Source organism: Polyodon spathula, chromosome 13 (genome assembly GCF_017654505.1).
Source record: "Polyodon spathula isolate WHYD16114869_AA chromosome 13, ASM1765450v1, whole genome shotgun sequence".
NCBI classification, from domain to species: domain Eukaryota; kingdom Metazoa; phylum Chordata; class Actinopteri; order Acipenseriformes; family Polyodontidae; genus Polyodon; species Polyodon spathula.
The window spans coordinates 34517617-34524909 of NC_054546.1; the positions used below are offsets into that span (position 1 = coordinate 34517617).

The 7293-nt window shown below is 39.8% G+C and overlaps 1 pseudogene; it reads right to left on the minus strand.

Moving 5' to 3' along the window:
* Positions 1-5350: 5350 nt before the first annotated feature.
* On the minus strand, positions 5351-6792 carry LOC121325315 (annotated as a pseudogene).
* Between the last annotated feature and the right edge of the window lie 501 nt (positions 6793-7293).

Genomic DNA, 7293 nt, shown 5'->3' on the forward strand with positions numbered 1-7293 from the left:
GTGTTCTTGGTTCCAGATTCTCTACCTGTTCCAACAGTACCTCTAGTTTCTTGTCATTCATTTTTTTTCAATACAGGCATGTACAAGTTTAAATGGTATTTTCTTATGATAACTGTCTTTTTACCTCTTTATTTCTGAAGGTCACATTTCCAGTATCACAAACAGGTCTGGAGACATGGTGCTAACAGGGTACCCTTTGTCTGATGGTAAGCGAGTTCTGTGCAACGATGATTCTCTCCTGTCAGCAATCCAGCTTCAGTAACATCCCGCGCCACAATATCTTCTTTTAGCAGTTTTCATTCCAATATAGAGTATATAATTACTGGAGTATTGTATTACCGGTGCTCCCTACTATCTGGAATCATTGTATTGTACAAGAGTGAGGTACCAGTCCCCTTTCTATTGAAACTCTACAGTGAACAACATATGAGGGGAGTTAGGATGAACTGCATCATTTTCAAATTGTTTACAATATCCACTATAGTGATGCAATGCTTCAATTAATATAACTGATTACACCTTTTTGTTTTCCAATTTCCATGTGTCAATGGCACAGGCAACAGTCACACATTGCCTGGAGGAAGGGGAAATGAGATTTTCCCCTCACGGCTCTGAGAACGTCAGTCCTGACCTGAACCTCTACACAGCCAATTATGTACCATTGTGGTTAGTGATGTAGTAGACAAGGCCGCCAGACTCATTCAACTTGTAACCTGAGCTGGAACTGTGGCCCCCAGAGGTGAAAGGCCCATGGCGCTAACGAATTACCCCACAGCTTCAACGCCTAGCCCACGGTGGCTTGTTTTCCTGATCCAGCGTCCACTATTGGAAGAGCTTACTTAAGAGATACAAGCCAGTCTGCATTGTCACTAGGTGTCACCCGTTCTTCTTCATGCAAACTGCAGGTTTGCTGGTAATCCACTGCAGCTCTCTTGAAGTCCCAATACATCTTCAGAGCCTTCTTCCTGGGCAAGACTAATACAATAATGTTTAAATTAATGTTTACATGCTTTCCAGCAGGATTATTCTATATGTTTACACTACTGTATTGTGTCCATGTGTCCAGTCTAAGAGCTGATGCTACTTGCTGGAAGTGAGACCAGAAAAAAAGTGTTCTGTTGAGTCAGTGCTATTACGTTGCCATTATGTAAGCAGTTTCATCAGAAGTACTGTGAAATACTGTAAAATGTATAATATCTGCAATGTGTGGTGCTTTTATTTATGCAGTTGGGCTTGACGGTATAGTTACAGATACTGTTTACATAAGTGTATAGAAGTGGCAAGTCATGCCTTCTGTAACTGTTAGTGTTTTCAGAAGGAGACCACTGAGAAACAAAACATCCAGTCTCCACTGTCAGTGTGTGATTTCTACCTGCTTTCCATCGATTTTTTGAGACTTACGCACCTGTATCATACATTTGTTGGATGCATTCATAAGCATTCATAGACTTTCAATCCAGATTTCAAAGCTAGTGGTTCAAACCCAGGAGCGAAGTCATTAGTTTTTTACACTGCCATCAAATTCCTCCTTGCTTTGAGCACACAACCATAAATTAATCCATGCGAAGGCATTAGCCAAAGTGTTTGTCTATTTGAATTTGTGTTTATATAGTTTAGCTTTCTGTACACTGAATCACATTAAATTTGTAACCTGTTTGCATCAATATCACTCAACTTCTCCTTTTAGAAGCAGGTTATGAAACACTGTCAATGCTCATTTTGATAAGACCCTTTGAGTATCAAGATGCTTCACAAATGATACATTTTACATCACTGCTGTTACTGAGACCAGTTATAAAGGTTTTGTGGAAAGCATGACATAATTCAAGTGTGAATGTTTACTTTTAAGGCATAGTTGCTGTAATAAAAATGTAGTAACTCCAGTGCTACCTGCCTGTTAGGTAAATATAAAGTCACAAAGTACACGTTCAGTTAAGATAATGAAAAAAACTAAAGCTTTTTTCTTTTTTTTTTTGCCATTTATAGCTGAACCATCTGCAAACTTTTGGATGTCCAAAAAGTTAACAGCAATACTATTGCTGTTTTTTTCATCCAAAAACTAATTGTTAATCAGTTGCCCGAAGCATGCATCACCAGTACAACCGAGCTAGAGGGGGAGGGATTACTGAGCTGAACTGAGTCAGGGCATAATGGAACACTGCATCAGCAAACTGGACAGCTTGCAATAACAGAGGAATTTGATCAACAGGAATAATGTGAAATTAAAGCAAAGAGACAGATGACTGTTAAAATATTGATATTATATTGCATCAGCAGTGAAATGGTAAGTAAGGAACAGGAGGTTCTGAACTGGACAGAGTGAGTTCACCACGTTCTGTGTCTCTTTTGGGTTTGGGTTTGCATCTGAGACACTGTGCAAACAGCTAGGCATGGAGAAATGTTAATTTCTGAATACAGTCCTGATTATTCACAAAACTAAACTCAGCTCAGGTACACTGTTGCACCAGGTTGATACTAACGCACTGTCCTGAGATCTGGAAATTGGAACACACATTTACTGGTTCGTTACTGTAAAGCCAGTTATTTATATGTATGTACATATAGAAGCTACACTATGAACGAGTACTGCAGCTATTCCATCAATAAGGATAACGGAATAATCCAGTTCTCCTAACTATTGTTGTATAGTACAGTTATAGACTACTCAGGATCTTTCAGCCAATCAGATCGCAGATGGAAGGCAGAACGATGCAGCACTGGCTCTCACCTCACAGAAAGAACGATCCAGCGCTGGCTCTCACCTCACGGAGAGAACGATCCAGCACTGGCTCTCACCTCACAGAGAGAACGATCCAGCGCTGGCTCTCACCTCACAGAGAGAACGATCCAGCGCTGGCTCTCACCTCACAGAGAGAACGATCCAGCACTGGCTCTCACAACAATAGTATTTAGATTGGATACTATAGTAGCCGACTACAATTTTAAGTGTGGGTTTCTGAGGGGGAAAAAAAGGGTAATCTATGATAAAAAGATTAAGATGCAAGTAGAACTTCATGAACTATTTCCTCATTCGACAATGGTTGTCTCAAACTTATTTATTATTTTTAACACATGGATGTCACAACTGCATTACTAAATCTGGGAAAAACTGTCAATCAGATCTAAGGAATCCTAACCTAATACAGGTTTTCAATGCATACAGCCTGTTTTGTATTACAGGATAAACAGCATTGTCAAATAAAACATAACAACACTTTTGTTATCTGATTTCTTATTCAGCGGGGTAGGAAAAAAAATGACCCATGAACCTCCCCTATACCGGACTACAAGAGTGCAAACACATCCCTGGACTTACACACCTCATTATGAGCTTGGTCCACCACAACTCAATCGTCACTTAGTTTCTTATAACCCCCCACCCACCCCACCTCCGTAGTCTTCCCCTCAAGACACCCAGCTGGTGCTAGCTTATGATATGCATGAGACAGTACATTAGAAACCATGTAAGCTTCTGTAATGGGTCACCTGCCAGTAACACTGCAAGGAAAAGTTCACAAACTTACCCATCACATTCACAAACTCAGCTTCCAAATACACTGTGTATGGTTAATATACAAGTTAGCATATCTAACTAGGATTTTTTCTATAATTAACCTCTATTTAGTTCATTGTTATTTTCAACGAAGAGAATTCTGGTAAGGGGCTGATATACGTAGCTGTTTGTGATGTCACTGTTTTAAAGGTACAGTTGACGTGAATTCCAAAAGTCGCGTCAGTAGGATTTTTGAACCTTACTGATATTGAGAATAAAACTCGGTATAAGCAATAATAGTTATCATCATGAGAAACAGTGTTAAGTACAGCCCACTTCAGAATGTGTTGACTCCTAAAAACATAGCTTCAATATAATTGGATTCAGTTACATCTTGAAGGTACAGCAGGTATTTTTATATTAAGAAGAAGAAGAAGAAAAAAACAGCCAGAAGAGGCCAGCAACAACACCCGGTGATCTGGTTTTCCGGTTCTCTGTTGCCATGCCAGGCCAGCCCTACTCCCCCCCCCTGTGGAAAAGAGAAGTGCTTTTCATCGGTATGTTGGTATCCTTTTTCAAATGATAAGGAATCTTCTAGATCTTTTGAACTAGGCTCACAAAATGATACAGTAAGACAAGAATTTGCCATTCTGAGCAAAAGAAAAAAAGCTTTTTCCACAACAGAACAAGGTAACAGGGCCCTGTTGAGAGAAACTCGCAGTTTGGTTAATTGAGGGTATCTCGTGATGTGTTTGTGTTGTGACTGTGCCTACCTGAGGGAATCTGGGAGCAGCTCCTCTGGGGTGGATGCTACAAGCTCTCGGAATAGGAGAAAAGGTTCAGCCTTACAAATCCGTCACCTGCAAGCAAAGACCAAGAATTCAGCAGAGCACTGGTTGAGACCTCATCAAGCATTCAGCAGAGTGCTAGCTGAGACCTCATCAAGCATTCAGCAGAGCGCTGGCTGAGACCTCATCAAGTATTCAACAGGGTGCTGGCTGAGACCTCATCAAGCATTCAGCAGGGCACTGGCACAAAGAACTGATAAGGCAATTCCAGTAGTGCAGACTGCTTACCTGGCCTGTGGAGTACCCAGGGCTTTCTTCATCACTGCCTGCTTAGAGCTGTTTGCAGTGACATCTAGTGGTTAGTCAGGGACAGCACACCAGCTGATGGCTATAAGAGTAAACAAATCTTTCAACAAGGACTTGTGAAATTATTTTTATTTATTTAGTATAATCTTTTTATTTTGTTTTAAATGCTTGTCAATAATAGTATAGGATACATCATGCTAACTACATACATATTTTTTACTAAACATTATCCGTTTTTTTTAAAAAACATGTTGACATAAACAGATTTAGCACAGAACAATTATTTAGTTACCATAGTACCGCGACCCTGTATAGGATTAAACAGTTAATGATAATATATATATATATATATATATATATATATATATATATATATATATATATATATATATATATATATATATATATATATATAGCTGAACCCTGTTGTTAATTTGCCTGTAGCTCTGAAAGGAAATCATGCATCTAAAATACCATGTCTGTTGTAAATGGGTGAAAGCAAATTATCCCAAACGTCTGCTAGGTCCCTGTACTATCAAAACCAACATCTTTAACAGTGCATGTGAGTTTAAAAACTATGCACATTCCCAGGCAGGGTCCTGTTTCTATCAGCAGTGATCTTTAGATCCCTCACTGCTACGATCAATTGAACAGACTGTGCAGCCTTTAAACAGCCCCACAGTAAGGTCTGTGGAAACACAATATAACAGCAGAAAAACAATAAGAGGCATCTGAGAATGCTGTTTTTGCATTTTTTTTTTTTTTACTTTGGAAGCCAGCTCAGTATGATGCAACACCTGCTGATCAGTGCCCTCCTCATGGCTTTGTCACTTAAGGACACCACCCTGTGATCACTGCTGAGAAATAGAGTGACCCCTGCAGGTAGTGCACGAGCAGTGTGCCCTGGCAGCTAGCACATTCCACCAGGCCATCTTATCACTGCAGGACAGGAGGAGTGTGCGGTCCCCTCGACCCGGCCTCACCCACAGCTGCCCCACACTGCGGTACTGAGCACCGGCCTGGTGTGGGTCCTGACTACTCCCTGGGACACACTTATCCCCTGTCCTGTGCACATCCAGCACCTCAACATGAGCAGTCAGGGTGCTCTTTGATGCACTGATGCACTGAACTATCCCCACTGTAAATAATACTTTAGCTGAAACCTCCCGACAGGAGTACAGTTTGAAAAAAAGGTTGAAAACCAAAGCTCTAATGTAATAACGTCTGAATGCAAACCACACACATGCTTCTATATATCCGATCTACCTCAGCATGGCTGTCATTGAGCACATCGCCTGTGTGAAATAAGAGCAATATACAGCGTACAGAATTACAGTGTGGAACCCTGTTTCTGTCATCTACTGCATGACACAAACTGGACCTTACTGAAGAATAAGGCAGACTTGACTAATTTAGTAATTCTAAAATATGAAACAGTACCCTTTTAAAAAGTGGCATTCCCTATCCATGTACAGACAATGAGAAAGATACCTGTTCGTGTGTCTGTTGCCAGCCTGGTTTCTTTGGTTATATATAGACATTACTGCACTATTTCAAGTCTCAGATCAACCCCAGTACTTACCGTTTTTACTCATTTTTGACTGGCCAGTACATTTTGTGCCTGTTCCCAATGCAACAACCTCTTTTGATGCAGAACAACAATAGTAAAAGATTTAGGCAAATGCACTAATAATAAAATCATAGTAACCTATTTTCCCCTGTTCTGTAAAAAGGCATGACTTGTTTGATTTAATGACACTTTCTGTAATTACAGTTGTTTCATATCAGCAAGGAATACTACATAGAACCTATGTTATTTCTAACATCTACTGGGATCTTAGAAATAAGACATGTTTCAAAGAGCTCTACTAGAATTGGATGACAAACGGAAAATAATTTGAAACAACAAATTAATAAACTGGGTACTGTATTTCATACCCAAACCAAGCTGCACTGTAATAATGGCAGGTTGACAATCTACACCAATGCAACAAGAGAGAGAATGTTTGCAAAAACAGCTAAGAAATAATCTTCATCTTGCCTTTTCATCTTTCACCACTGGAGGCAGTCTTCCGGTGCTGCTTTGATCTTTACCTCAGCTGCCAGCAAGGTCCACTCTCGGCCCAGCTCGGGCATCCCTTTCTTGGGCAGTTTAGTAGAGTAGTGCTCATAACACAGAGTGACAATCTCATCTGCTGACCCCATCCCTCAAAGCTGTATGTAACCCCAGAAGTATTTTCTGTTCAACCTGTTTTAGAATTATGATAAACATGAGACTATCTAACTAAATCAGTATATGAATGATCCACAAACCATACATACCCCTGTGAAACATGATATTTTGATATATTTTGCACATTTGCAAACCCTCAGACCCTATATGTTATGTTTTAATCTTTCAGGGATAGCTAGGCTTTTTGACAGGCAGCTGTCAGAATGAGTTGTCTAATGTATGATGGCTGTGTGACTATACCTCAGCTACAAATAAATAAATAAATAAATAAAAATGTAATGGATGTGATACTGAATGTTCTATATTTAAGATTAATTTTCTACTAATACTACCTTGGACCTGTGAAGACCATACAATACAATGGGATACTTATAAAACCATTTATCCAAGATTAAAATTCAATGTTCTGTACATCTAGGCTGCTTTTCCAAACAGCATTGCCAAGAAGAATGTTCACAATTGTCAATAAGGCA